This window comes from Rhinolophus hipposideros (assembly GCF_964194185.1).
Source record: "Rhinolophus hipposideros genome assembly, chromosome: 6".
Classification (NCBI taxonomy): Eukaryota; Metazoa; Chordata; class Mammalia; order Chiroptera; family Rhinolophidae; genus Rhinolophus; species Rhinolophus hipposideros.
Genome location: NC_138052.1, coordinates 43,074,920 through 43,090,165, shown reverse-complemented (window position 1 = coordinate 43,090,165; position 15,246 = coordinate 43,074,920). Strand labels below are relative to the sequence as shown.

General features: G+C 33.9%; 1 protein-coding gene across 2 annotated transcripts in view; it reads right to left on the bottom strand.

The window, feature by feature from the left end:
* Nucleotides 1-12,944, bottom strand: part of LOC308499294 (sodium channel protein type 2 subunit alpha) — a 134,520-nt gene extending 121,576 nt beyond the window's left edge. For both annotated transcript variants that reach the window (XM_081052431.1, XM_081052434.1), the window contains exon 1: nt 12,724-12,944. The gene's annotated coding sequence lies outside the window, so the exon portion shown is untranslated. The remainder of the gene's footprint in view (nt 1-12,723) is intronic.
* Nucleotides 12,945-15,246: the final 2,302 nt, after the last annotated feature.

Here is a 15,246-nt window from a genome sequence, read left to right as displayed (position 1 = left end):
GTCAGCAGAAGAAAGGAAATAACAAAAATCAGAGCAGAACTAAATGAAATAGAGAACAAAAAGACAATAGAAAACATTAATGTGACAAAGAGCTGGATTTTTGAAAAGATTGATAAAATTGACAAACCCTTGGCTAGACTCACTAAGATAAGAAGACACTAATTAACAAAATCAGAAATGAAAAATGGGAAGTTATCACGGAAAACACAGATCATCCAAGAATACTATGAAGGACTATATGCCACCAAATTCAATAACCTAGAAGAAATGGACAAGTTCTTAGAAACATATAGCCTTCCAAGGCTGAACCATGAAGAACTGGAAAATCTAAACAGACCGATCACCAGTAACAAAATTGAATCAGTCATCCAAAACCTTCCCAAAAGCAAAAGTCCGGGACCAGATGGCTTCACTATTGAATTCTATCAAACCTTCAAAGAGGATCTAATACCAATCCTGCTCAAACTCTTCCAAAAAATTGAAGAGACAGTACTCCCTAACTCATTTTATGAGGCCTACATCACCTTGATACCAAAAACTGGTAAGGAGAACACAAAAAAAGAAAACTACAGACCAATATCTCTGATGAATACAGATGCAAAAATCCTAAACAAAATTCTAGCAAATCGAATACAACAATGCATTAAAAAGATTATTGATCATGACCAAGTGGGGTTCATCCCTGGAGCACAAGGATGGTTCAACATTTGCAAAGCCATCAATGTGATACATCACATAAACAAAATAAAGGACCAAAATCATATGATTATATCAATTGATGCAGAAAAGCATTTGACAAGATACAACATCCATTTATGATTAAAACACTTAATAAAATTGGTATAGAAGGAAAATACCTTATCATAATACAGGCCATATATGACAAGCCCTCAGCTAATCTCATAATTGTGAAAAACTGAAGCCCTTTGCTCTATGTTCAGGAACACGACAGGGCTGTCCCCTATCACCTCTGCTTTTCAACATAGTTTTTGAAATCCTTGCCAGAGCATTCAGGAAAGAGAAAGAAATAAAAGGCATCCAGATTGGGAATGAAGAAGTTAAATTGTCACTCTTTGCAGATGACATGATGCTATATGTAGAAAACCCTAAGGACTCCACCAAAAAGCTGTTAGAAATAAGCAACGAATACAGTAAAGTTGCTGGCTACAAAATCAACGTACAAAAGTCCATTGCATTCCTATATACTGACAATGAAATCTCAGCAAAAGAAATACAAAAAACAATTCCTTTTGCAATTGCAACAAAAAGAATAAAATACCTAGGAATAAACTTAACCAAGGATGTGAAGGACCTATATGCTGAAAACTATAAGACATTTTTGAAAGAAATTGAAGAAGACACAAAAAAATGAAAAGACATTCCGTGCTCATGAATTGGAAGAATCAACATAGTTAAAATGGCCATATTACCCAAAGCAATACACAGATTTAATGCAATCCCCATCAAAATCCCAATGGCATATTTTAAAGAAATAGAACAAAAAATCATCAGATTTGTTTGGAACCACAAAAGACCCCAAATAGCCAAAGCAATCTTAAGAAAAAAGAACAGTGCTGGAGGTATCACACTCCCTGACTTTAGCTTGTACTACAGGGCTACAATAATCAAAACAGCATGGTGTTGGCAGAAAAACAGACACATAGACCAATGGAATAGAATTGAGAACGCAGAAATAAACCACATAATTATGGACAGATAATTTTTGACAAAGAAGCTAAAAACATAAAATGGAGGAAAGACAGCCTCTTCAATAAATGGTGCTGGGAGAATGGGATAGCCACATGCAAAAGAATAAAAGTGGACTGCTGTCTGTCACCATGTACCAAAATTAATTCAAAATGGATCAAAGACTTAAGCATAAGACCTGACACAATAAACTGCATAGGAGAAACCATATGTACTAAACTTATGGACCTTGGGTTCAAAGAGCATTTTATGAATTTGACTCCAAAGGCAATGGAAGTAAAAGCTAAAATAAATGAATGGGACTATATGAAACTTAGAAGCTTCTGCACAGCAAAAGAAACCATCGACAAAATAAAGAGGCAACCAACTGAATGGGAGAAGGTATTTCCAAACAGTGCCTCCGATAAGGGGCTAATATACAAAATATACAAGGAACTCATGAAGCTCAACAACAAAAAACAAACAACCCAATTGAAAAATGGGCAGAGGACCTGAAGAGACATTTCTCCAAAGAGGATATACAAATGGCAAATAGACGTATGAGAAAATGTTCAACATCACTAATCAGAGAAATGCAAATAAAAACCACAATGAGATATCACCTCACCCCAGTCAGAATGGCTATCATCAAGAAGACAAATAGTAACAAGTGTTGGAGAGGCTGTGGAGAAAAAGGAACCCTCATACACTGTTGGTGGGAATGCAGACTGGTGCAGCTGTTATGGAAGGCAGTGTGGAGGTTCCTCAAAAAATTAAGAATAGAATTACCATATGACCCAGCAATCCCTCTCCTGGGTATCTACCCCCAAAATTTGAAAACATTTATCCATTAAGACACGTGTGCTCCAATGTTCATAGCAGCTTTGTTTACGGTGGCCAAGACATGGAAACAATCAAAATGTCCTTCGATAGATGAATAAAGAAAGAAGTTGTGGTATATATACACAATGGAATACTATTCAGCGGTAAGAAAAGTTGATATAGGAACATTTGTTACAACATGGATGGATCTTGAGAGTATAATGCTAAGCGAAATAAGTCAGACAGAAAAAGCAGAGAACCCTATGATTTCACTATGTGGTATATAAACCAAAAACAACAAAAGAACAAGACAAACAAATGAGAAGCAAAAACTCATAGACACAGACAATAGTTTAGTGGTTACCAGAGGGTAAAGGGGTGGGGGGAGGGAGATGAGCGTAAGGGGGATCAAATATATGGTGATGGAAGGAGACTTGACTCTGGGTGGTGAACACACAAAGGGATTAATAGATGATGTAATACAGAATTGTACACCTGAAATCTATGTAATTTCACTAACAATTGTCACCCCAATAAATTTTAAAAAAGCATAGAGTGGCTGGCTGGATAAAAAAACAAAACCCAACTCTATGCTGTCTTTTTTCTACAGGTAATACCATACAGAGTGTTATGAAAACTGCTTTTATCACTTCATTTTTGCATATCTGTATATGAAACTCTAAATTTATTTTTAATGTCTATATATGTAGATGAACTACAACTGATTAAACCTATCTCTATAAATAGATATTGAGGTCATTGCCAGGTTTTTTTTATAATTTACAAACAATGTTGTAGTGTCTAAGACCAATAGCTAGAAGTAGAAATACTGAATCAAAAAGATCGGAAGTCTTATTTCCCACGAATACTAAGAATTTTTCCATTCACTTTTCTCCAAAATACTATGATGGATTGTGCCATCTATAAAAGAAAGATCACAGCTATCATTATGGTGGTTGTGGAAATTTGGACTATTGACCAACTATTTGGACTACAGTCAAAGGGACAAAACCGTTAAATAGGGTGTATTTGAAATCCATTCACCGATCTACACAAAATCACGGGTAGAAGTAGAAAAATACATAAAGATGTTCATAGCAGTATTGTTTATAATAGTAAAAAAAAAAAGTGGTAATAACCCAAATATCCATCACTACAAGACTGTAAATTTGTGATACATTTCTATAATGGAAAACTATACAACAGTTGAAATAACTGAGCTGTATGTCCATATATCAAAATGATCAATTCTCAAAAACATCACATTTAGGGTATAAAGCAAAATATATAAATATAGTATGATACCATTTGTATAATTTTTTTAAATGCATAAAACCGTGCTCCATATTGTATGTGTGTACAAGTTGTATGGAGTATAATTTAAAAATATGAATGTAAAGATTGTCCATCAAATTCAAAATAGCTGTTAACTGAGAAGGAAATAATAAGAATGAGATCAGTATAGGGTACAAAGGAGTCTTTCACTGTGCCATATTTTATCTTTTTGTAATAGTCTAAACAAATATGACAAAAGAAGTCATGATGAATTTGTTAAAGCAACAAATATATAAAGTGAAATAAGAAATCCATTTCCAAAATTATGACCAATCTCATTTTGTTGCTTTGAGTGTTTTAGTTTCAAATAATTTGTTCCAGAATCACTTCATTTGATCCATATGGGCTTCCTTCTATTCCTGGCCCTTTTGCTGTTGGTCTTCTTCAATTGTTCTCTCTTGCCTAGCCTGCTCAGCTGGATGTACATTCTCGCTCTCATTTTTGGCTTCCTTTACTGAACCCATGTAACAGCTCCTACTTTATGCACCTTTATTACTAAACTATCAAATGGTTAGAGAATTTTGTCTAGGTGTAAAGACAGAAAGCCTCATCATCTGTTTTATGCTTTTCCTATCCAAGAAAACATGTCTTTAATCAGTACTTGAATTTTCTCTGCTATTATATTTTCAAAAATCAAGTTTCCCCCATTATCTCAATGATCTCTTTCTAGAATATCTCTTTGGTGTTGTTGAACCTTTTTATTCTACTTATCATGCTTTTTAACATCAAGAATGCCATTGATGCATTCTGGGTAAATCCTCATCTAGAAACCTTTAATTCTTATTTCAGCTGTATCTAATCTGTTAAACCCATACAGTTCTAAATGCTAATTCTTATAATTTTCATTTACAAATTTCTGTTTGGTTTCTTTTTTCAGTATCTTATTATTCTTATTTCATAGTGCTTTACTTTTATTCCTTAACACTTTTATCATTTTAAACATGCTTATTTACAGTTTATCTTGTATTATTTTAATACTTGAAGTTCACGAGATGCTGGTTCTATGTATTTTTTTTGTTATGTCTGCTGAATATCCGTTATAGTGGCTTATTTCTCATGTAGTTGGTATATTTTTATTGTGAGTTTACCTTAATTTTTAAAAAATTTTTTTAAAAATCTTTTATTTTATAATTGCTTCCGCCAAGTTTTCAAAGACATTGGTGTGACACTGTGGAATTTCTTTCCATAGAATAGCTTATATCCATATTCTATTTCACTTGATGCAATCCTAGGGTTTTAATTCTTTCTAAATTACTTCTTTCCCTAAAAGATAGGACAGAGACAAGTATCTTCAAATTCCTGGATCAGCAGATTACATTTTCTAATTCTTATGTCAGTGAGAATACAACTTTTTGAGGCTCTATTCTTTACACAGGGACTCTCAGTTTCAATTCCCCATATTACAAAGTTCCAGGCCTCATCCTCATATTTCCAGACTTTAAAACTAATCCCTCTGGGAATTTAGATCTTATTCTTAATATGATATACCTCCTTCTGCTCCCCAGAGCCCTGTATCAGCTTTCATGTTTACTGCTGAGGATTTTAGTTATCTCTTTATTTCTAAATACTGGAGGCTTCTCTTTATTTAATATGAGTATAACTATGTATTTAAGAAGTATTTTTATTTGTTATATTTAGAGTTTCGAGATGTTGGTAAAAGGTGTTCCACGTTCACTAGTTTACTGAGTTTCCAGAATTGAAAATTCTCAGGTTTTGTGTATATTATTTTTTTTTTCTTAGTAGATCTCACTTACCCTTAAAATTTCTGGAGATATAGAAAGTTATGTCTCTGAGGATATAGGACTAGTGCAAGAATCCATCAGCATAGGTGCTTTCCTGAAAGCCTGTGGAGAGGCTATATCAAGTGCAAAAGGGTTTCCCATACTCTTGCTTCTTCGGAATCTAGGTTGGTAATAACAACATATATTTACTAATGCAGTTGTTTCTGCAGAAAATTGACTTATGTAAGAAGTCAGGTGAAAAATGTATGGAGTTAGGTCATTCCTGGTGATATAACTAAGGATTCAATAAGAGTCACTAGAGATTTTAGCTGGTGGATTTATAAAGGCCAATAATTGGGGATCTTATCTTCAGGCCCTTTATCTAACTTGATGGGCCATTTTACATTTTAACTTTCTGACACCTAGGCAACTAAATTGTGGAGCATGTATCTGGGTATATTAATCAAATATAAAATGCGGCATAATCCTTTTCTGACTTTTTTCTCTTCCAACTATTAGAAATGGGGTAACCATACATCGCAGTTGGCCTGGGGTAGCCTTGATTTACTCCCGTTGTTCTAGAGAAATTATTAACCAATCACAATGTGATTTAGATAATTTATGGTCACCATGTCTATACAATTAGTTTCTCTAGATCCCTGATGCAAGAAACAGCAAGTGTAAGTCTGAGCACTTTTCTGGCACAACCTCCCTGTTTAACAATTCCTGGGCCACCTCAGTTGCTCAATCCAGGGTAAACACAGAAAAGGAGAAAAACATCCTAGCTGGTAATGCTGGGTTGATACAGATACTATCACAACTGCCCCCTGACTGGCTTGCTTTATATCTTAGATATTTCTACCTTTTGACATCAGTTATTCAGAGATGGGAGACATAATCATAATCATTATCTTATAAACTCTCTCTTTTTTCACGCTATTCCAACCAATCCATTATCTTTTACATGAGCCTCATAAGGACTTACATACATATCACCCACTACAACATGTAGCAGGGCATAATTTTACAATCGCATAACTGCATACTTATTTCTTAATACCAACAAGACATGCTCATGCTGAAAGTGTAGTATAATCCCAACTGAGCCTAGATACCAGTACAAGACTTGATATTCTGAACTATAATAATAATTCAAACAATTCGAAGCACTTGTTGAGTGTGATTGCTTCCTACGATCATTGTATTCCAGTACAAAATTAATTTTCAGCAAGTAGAAACAAAAAGTTAATTAAAATTATGATCTTCTTACCCTTAAAAACCTTTTAACATATTCGGTAGGTGAAATATACTTAAATATGCGTGATTCTTAAACCATTTCTCCAAAATTTTTCATAAATAACAAAAGGCCATTATGTGATAGAAGTTGATTATTATTAATGTAGTTAGTAATTATATTTTCATCCAAATGAAGATCTGGATTTAAAGGTTTAATGGAATATTGTCAGGAAAAATTTGCCAAGTCTACCTCCAACTCTGCTTCTACCCACCTCTGATTTCTCTAAACCCAAATGCAGTTAGGGGGAGATGACACCTATATATGAATATTACAGGGAGATAAGGCAGTAGTTTTTACTTTTCAATTTTAATACGACTTCGTTTCATGTTCTTCATGTAGGCCATCTGTTCCCATATAGAAACAATATTTCAATAGGCATCACTGTATTGCCCATGATATTTGTCATCCACAAATTGCATATGAGATTCTAATGTTCCTTAAAACCAATATAATATAAAATTACATTTTGATGACTAAAGATCTTATTTGCTTTCATAGGCATTATCATTCTTCTTTCTTGAATCCTAAAGCAAGATCTTTCACCAACATAAGCAAACCATTTTTCCCAAAAATCTTACTTTTATTATACTTATTTAAACAAAATTAGAGACCATGTTATACTTGTATTCTAAAGATAATAGACATATGAAGTAGCTGTTGGCAAAATCCAAATCCACAGTATTGAAAAATGTAAAATACATACTAAAATCTCTTAATTTTTTCCTAATTGCTTTCCTTTTGAAATAAACTTGTTTGTAACTATCATCAGTATTTAAAACACCCTGAACAGAATTCATTAATAATTTATACAGCAAAAAGTGATAACATCAGGAAAAGTAGTGGGAACTGTTTTTCTATTGGCAGTATCCAAAAGTGGTTTGGAACTGATGTTTAACAAGTTATTTGTGATCTTTGTTAAAAAAATGATCAAAAGAAATTTTAGAAGATCGTAATGTATACTTTCTAGTGTGTTTGCTGAAAGCAGAAATCTGAAAAATATCATTCTAAGGCCTGATTTGTATTTTCTATGTCCTATTACAAAATTAGAAAATTATATTTTAAATTTTGCAAAGGGAATTCACAACAAAACCAAACATAGAATTCCATCCCTTTGAAAGTGTTCTGAGCAGAGAGGTGGTGGCCTAGGTTTGCTGTACTGTCAGCATTTACCTCAGAATCTCTCCTGCTAAACATTGTCCATGACCCTCGTGTTGGTGCACAACAGCTGTTAACAGAATTAAACTTGAGTTAGTGTTTCCATTTCAGATCATTAGCTATCCCATCCACATCTCCCAAAGCGCTCACACTGAGGGCCAAGAAAACATGGAGACAAATAAGCATCAAGTTTTGGAAATGGCAAGGGTTAAGAGTCCTATTGCTGGTAATTTTTTACCAGTCCTAATTGCTGGTAAAATTTTCCTAACAACAGATTAAAAAGAAACACAAATAATATCTAAATTCGATCTTAATACTTTAATAACGAGGAACTAAAGCTAGATAAAAACAATCTTATTTATAAAGTTTAGTAACTGAGTGAGGTAGTCACGAGGACATCTACAGGTAACTCCCAGGGGAAGAAGGGAGGAGGGGAGAAAAGGACATGGAGGGGCAGGGAGAAGTCTGCCTTTATAATGTTGCCCAGAGTCAGTCTGTTTCACGCTAACATGTCAGGCTTGCCATACAGCCCAGTTCAAGTCAGGTATAGAAACAAGGAGGTGGTATTTCTATCTAACCAATTCTGAATTGAACTGAGTTCATCCGAACTGAGAAAGCAGCTATTTCACAGGCATCAGTGGAAGAATGGGATTCTTCATCATGTCTGTATCTTCTTCAAGGTCTCACATTGTCATTCCACGGCATGTGCATGCAAGGCAAGCCTAGAGATGGACGCTAGGAAAGACACAAGAGGACTCTGGAACTGTCAACAGAGAGAGAGACAGAACTTCTGATAGGAAGCCTCATAAAGTAGGTTAGCTTGCCTAAGGGAAGTTTGTAATTAAATGGACTTTCTTTTCCCATATCCTTGTGAAAATACTGATGAAACAGGAAGGAAAAGGCCAGAGATTGAATAATTAACTCAGATGCTGGTGAATCAGACCTTAATAATCAAACTAGATAACATATAATAGATACGATGTTTCATCGAAAATAAGACCTAGCCGGACCATCAGCTCTAATGCGTCTTTCGGAGCAAAAATTAATTTAAGACCTGGTATTATATTATGATGTTATGTCATGTTATGTTGTTATGTTATGTTATGTTATGTTATGTTATGTTATGTTATGTTATGTTATGTTATGTTATATTAAAGACCTGGTCTTACATTAAAATAAGACCAGGTCTTATATCAATTCTTTTTTCAAAAGATGCATTAGAGCTGATGGTCCAGCTAGGTCTTATTTTCGGGGAAACACGGTATGTGTTGGTCAAATCCTGTGCAAATTTAAAATAGATGCTGTTTTTAAACAGGTCATTCTGAATAAGAAGATAATTGAAGTATGTACAATAATCCTAATGTGAAACAATGTTATTGTTTTGCAATTCAAGGATTAGACCAGAACTGCTGGAAAATTAACTGAGGATTAATTATTTCTTCTAGAAAGTCCATATGCCACAAATATATTTTTCTGGGGACCCAACTAATTTAAACAGAAGAGATATTTTATCTTACAGACAAGGATTTAATTTCCAAGAATAGGACACTAAAGTGAGTTACATCATCTCCTACCCGTTCTTCTCATCTCAAAGAAAAAACATTCTTGAACCTTCCTTCTCTTATCTCCTGCAGGACTTCAATTTTTTTGTTTCCTTTTTCCTTTACAAATTTCTCTTTACTTACTTAATAACTTTACTCTATGAAGCGGCTGAGGTTTCTCTAATCCTAACTAAAATCAAGTTTACCAGAACAGTACCTTACCCCTCAAGGTAAACAATGTTATCTCCTTCCGTCACTAGCAGAAGTCTTAAAATCTAAAATTACTCGTCAGCTTTCTCATTTCCCATTTAGTCCTCAGTCTGAGACTCTGTCTCGGCAAATCTACTAAACGTTATAGAACCTACCCAGGACCCAATAGTGAAATTCATCAGTTCCTACCTTACTCTCTTATTCACCAACCACTTCAGGAGTTTGCTGTTGTTCCTGAGCCCCATTTTGGTAGTCAACTTCCTCCAACTTCTCCCATTACGTTTCCACAGTGAATTAGTATCCTTTCACCAATTCATTTTACTCCACCTAATCTTAAACTTACACCCCATTCAGCTTCACTCCACTTTTCATTCTTCAATGATATTCATTTATGTGTAACTTAATTCTTGCCACAGCTTCATATACATCCATATATTCAGCTTTATCTTCTAATCTTATATCTGTACATAAAATGTTCGCCTTATATAATAGAACATCTCTATGTGAAAGTATGTGTTAGTATGTCAAAAGCATAACATCGAAAGTCAAATACCTTACCCTTACTATGGCTGCCACAGAAAACAAAAACAAAACAAAACACCACTCTTGGGCTTTAATCTAATTAGAATTTTACCATTCTCTATAATTTCCCTATGTAATGTCCTATAGTTCCCTATTTCCTTGTATTTATTTGCCTTGCCTTTGTGCCTGGAATGAGCAACTTTGTATTTTTACTTATTTATACTCAAGTCACTCTTAAAGATCTAATTGAACTATCATATCCTCTTAAAATCATTTTCCCTGGACTCTTAGCTGCTCATGCACAGAACTTGTGATTGCTGGCTTATTTTAAATCTCGGACAAAACACAGTCTGGTACAAGATAGGTGCTCATATACCTGTCCCATTCACTTTCTCATCTCTTTTCATGTTCATGCTTATAGTACTTTGAGCTATGGTACTAGCTGTACATACACATTTCCATGTTAAACTCCATGAAGTAAACTCTGTGCCTTTGTTTATTTCTCAATCTGTACAGTGGACAATTATTGGTAGGTGTGTGGTACTCCATAAATATTGTACATGGAAGTAACACATTTTAATCCCTTTCCTTTCTCAAGATATTGAATAAGCAAGGCGCAGCCTGTGCCCAGTAAGTGACAAATAAAAAACAGAAGGTCAGGACATGATGATGTTCTTGTAATGGTCAACAGATTATATGGACAGTCTGTTCTGTTCAGTAGAAGAAAAGAGTTATGAGCTAGTATGTGACCGCACAAATCATTCGTGGGCATAGTGTAGAGTAATATACCTCATCAAATGACGAAAGGAGAACACTAAGAAACAGAGTCTCCATAGTTGTTGTTTTAGTTTTCTTGGACGCCCTGTCACGAGGCCTGAGAAAATTGAACTCTGGATCGAGTAACATGTACACTGAAAGAAACTCTGTTTCACAGACTCCACCCAGACACACACACTCACACACACACTCACACACAGTATCAGCACACCTGCTATATGACATTTGTGTTACTGCTATGAAAGACATTGAAAACTGTCAACCAGTGTTCTAGCCTTACCTCTGATTCTAATTTAGTATGTGGCTCTGGGAAATTCACTTAATCTCTCAGCCACAGTTGTTATTCTTTAAATGATGAGACAGATACATGCTAAAAATTTGTGATTCTAAAAATGCCCATGTACATAGAAACATGTGGAACTTAAGCTCTTTGTAGATCCCATATGTCAAAAGACTGGATTTTTTTTTTTTCTTGGTGGTTGAAACCATTCTATAAAATCATTCCCCAAAGCTTTCACAACCTGACACAGCGCAGCTACCCCTTTACAGGAAAATGATGAGTAAGACAGAAATATCACAATGCACCCCCACCCTCTGCCACCTCCACCGCCATCAACACACACACACACACACACACACACACACACACACACACACACACACACACACACACCTCTTTCCAAAGAGGAAAGAGCCATTTAAAAATAACCTTCCAAAATAATTCTTAAATATTTAAAATTCTCATTTTAAATTAATCTAGACAACAATTAAGACTTTTAAGCAGAGGATTTCTATATTGTGTTCTTCTTATCAATTTGATAATAATAATAAAAAGAGGATTTAGAGGAAATTATGCAAAACAGCAGAGAAAACCTCCTGAGTCATTCCACTCTTTACATAGCTAATGCCACAAGACCAAAAATAATTTTAAATGTGAGCACCTTATAAAATATTGACTATTTTTAATGGCCACAGTCTTATAATTACAAATCCACCAAGATCTAAGACAAACCCATTTTCTCAATAATTAATTTGTTTTCAGTTTACTCCTTACATCCACATTGGGGGAAGGGAGAGGGTCTGTATTATCATTCCAAGTCTCTTAAACACATTACATAAATCTTCCATTCGTGTGGAAGAAATGACTTACACATGTATCTAAAAGGGAAAAAAGCATAAATGACCCATATCATCATTACTGGCAGGAAGGGTGCAGAAGGCCTTTGGACTTAGGATGCTGGCAAGCCTGTGAGGCTGCTATCAGAAGGCTCAGCCTTGGGCTTTGGCAAAGCCACTGCCATATTAATCTGCTTCGTTACATCGTTACAATTTGTTCACTGCATTAAGAAGCAGTATTTCCCTTGTGAGAAGAAGACCCGTCCTTCACTTTGAAAGCTTAACCCTCAACAGGCACAAAAGTATAGTCACAGAGGGACAGTAAAGGCCAGAAAGCCAAAGAAATATTAAAATATAGCATGCCAGAGCTGGAGCTTATTTCAGTCTAGGGAGATTTAAAAAGGCAGAACAGCTCGATTTAAATTTTTTGAATCTTTTAGATCCGAATTTAAGCTTACAAAGCACACGTCTTATTTTAAATGCTTTCATTAACATAGATAAGAATTCGTTGATAGGTCAAGATAGAATAATATTGACTTACCTGAAATAAAGGAAACTGTAAATCATAGCACAGAATCCATGTATATGTGAATATAATAGTCTCCAATGCAGTTCTTCAGAATTTCTACGAGAACAGAAAGTAAAATCTCACATGCATTCTAGCCTCACTGAAAAATAAAAAACAAGAAAGGACGACTGTAACATCCTCTCGCCTTAGCTTTCTGTGCTGACACTCACTCGATGGTATCCACTGTCTGTTAGAAAGCAGCATGCTAAATTGAAAAAATAAATAAATAAATAAATAAATATAAGGCAGCATCTTACATGATAGCGCCATCTCCTGGCCAAAAGTGGAACCATATTCATTCCAGATCCCTTGGCAATACTGCATTTATCAAGTTTGATTAAGTAGTGTACAGCTCCTAATTCCACTGTCTTTAAAATCAACTACCTTAATTAACTGTAAATTAAACATTTAGGAAACATTAGGGTATGAATTTTTAAAATTTGTAATCCTACTTTTAGGGTTTAGCTAAATTTCTTGACCTTATATTTAAATGGAAGCTTTTCATACATCGTTAAAAACTTCATGCTTAATTTAAAAATTATTTAACTTTGCTTATGACCTGAAAAATTAGTATGTATCTCCTATATACCGAGGGGATCTTAAAAATGTATACACATGACTTGTTATTGGTATTGTTATTGGTTGTTATTGGTATATATTGAGTATTACAATTTTAATAGTTTTTTTTCCTCTTTCTTAAAATGTGTATACATTTTTTGGCACCCTCTGTGTAATTTTAGATTGTCAAATTTGTCTTTACTGGGTAACTCCGGGGAGAAGTTGTATAAGTTTTTGTTTCTGGAGAAATCTGCATTATGTTGTTATTGTTTTTATTTGGGGGAAATGTTGCAGGGTTAAAGTTAATGCAGGACAATCAACTTACTAAAAGGCAAACTAGAAAATCTGTAGTCAACCCAAGCTTTTAAAGATATTTCAAAGTATACAGATATCAAATTGCACAGTATAGGAAATTTGATAATTATAGTATACTACAGTATGTAATTATATCTTATTGGGGGATAAGAAAAAAATTAAATTATAATGACAATGCATTTGGTAAATAACACCAGTTGTACAGAGCACATTATGTGCTCAATCATATAGTTGTTTAGTTAATTTTTCTGTGGTCAATTGTGAAACCATCGTTTATTTTCAGTTTTGAAATAAAAAGATAGACAGTCCTTCTTTTACTTTTTTTACAATACCATTTAATTTGGGGCCAGGTATATATGATTAAAATTCTCCCTAGTCTTTTGATATTCCAAAGCCTTTCATTAGCTGCTATTGCAGTAACGCTCTCCTTGGTGCTGAAAATTCAAGAACTCAAAGGATTCTGGTCTGAAATGCTGTCTGAAATGCTGTCTTCGTAATACGTATTTGATATAAATTTTATATTTAAAAGCGCTATATCATTCATAATAAGTGATAGTATCAAAGATACAAATATCTAGGTAATATTTTATCCACAGAATATGTAGCATACATGTTGATCAGCAGCCAAAATGTCGATGAATCTATTTAATAAAAATATAATTATCGGTCACACTTTCTTTGGATCCTTTATATAGCATTTACTTTTATCCTTTCTAAGGTTATATTACATAGATTGTTTCAGTATTAGTGCCCCCACTGAATAAATTGGGATACCTAAGCCCACTCCTTAGTAACTTGTCCAGAGTTAATTAAAGAACAAATCTGGTTCTCTAAATTTTGCCTTACTACTATTTCAACAATATAATTAAGATATATTTGTATGGTTTTTAAAATACATTATTAACATTGAACAAATAAAGTGAGTAGGCAGATCAAATTGTTTAAATATGTACACAACTATTTTATCTCATAGGTTTTCTGCAAAAGTACAGCATACCTATGTAAACTCTCAGGGCACATAAATGATGATAATTTCTCTCAAATTTTCCAACAAAGCATTATCAATGGTCAAGAAGGTTGAAATCATAAAATTAGAGCCTGAGATGCCACAGACGTGAAATATCATTGAAGCCTCACATTATCTTTAAAATCATGGAAATTTTATAACAATTTATATAATATTTAAATATTTTTCTTAAAATATTTTTTTACCATTATTTTGGAGGTAAATTTTACCCTTTAGAAGATATGTCTAACTTGTTTTGATATTTTATGTACCTCTAGGCAAGCTGCCTCATGCTCCTATGGATACAGTATCCCAGTTTGAGGACAATGAGATTATATGATGTAAAATCAATTTATCTCAGCAAATAAGCAATTACCTAAAAAATTTCTTTGTGTATTCATCTCCAGAATATAACTTGGTTTTGATGAATCATAAAATAAGTTCTACATTAATAAGCGATACCTTAAAAAAGTTACAAAATAATATTTGTATTCTTCATTTTTAAAATGCTCTTGTCAAAGTCACTGTAGTAAATTGTAAACATTGTCACAATTCTTTTCTCCTCCCAATATTCATGTCTTTTGCAATGTGACTACCATTAAGAGATGGAGACTGTT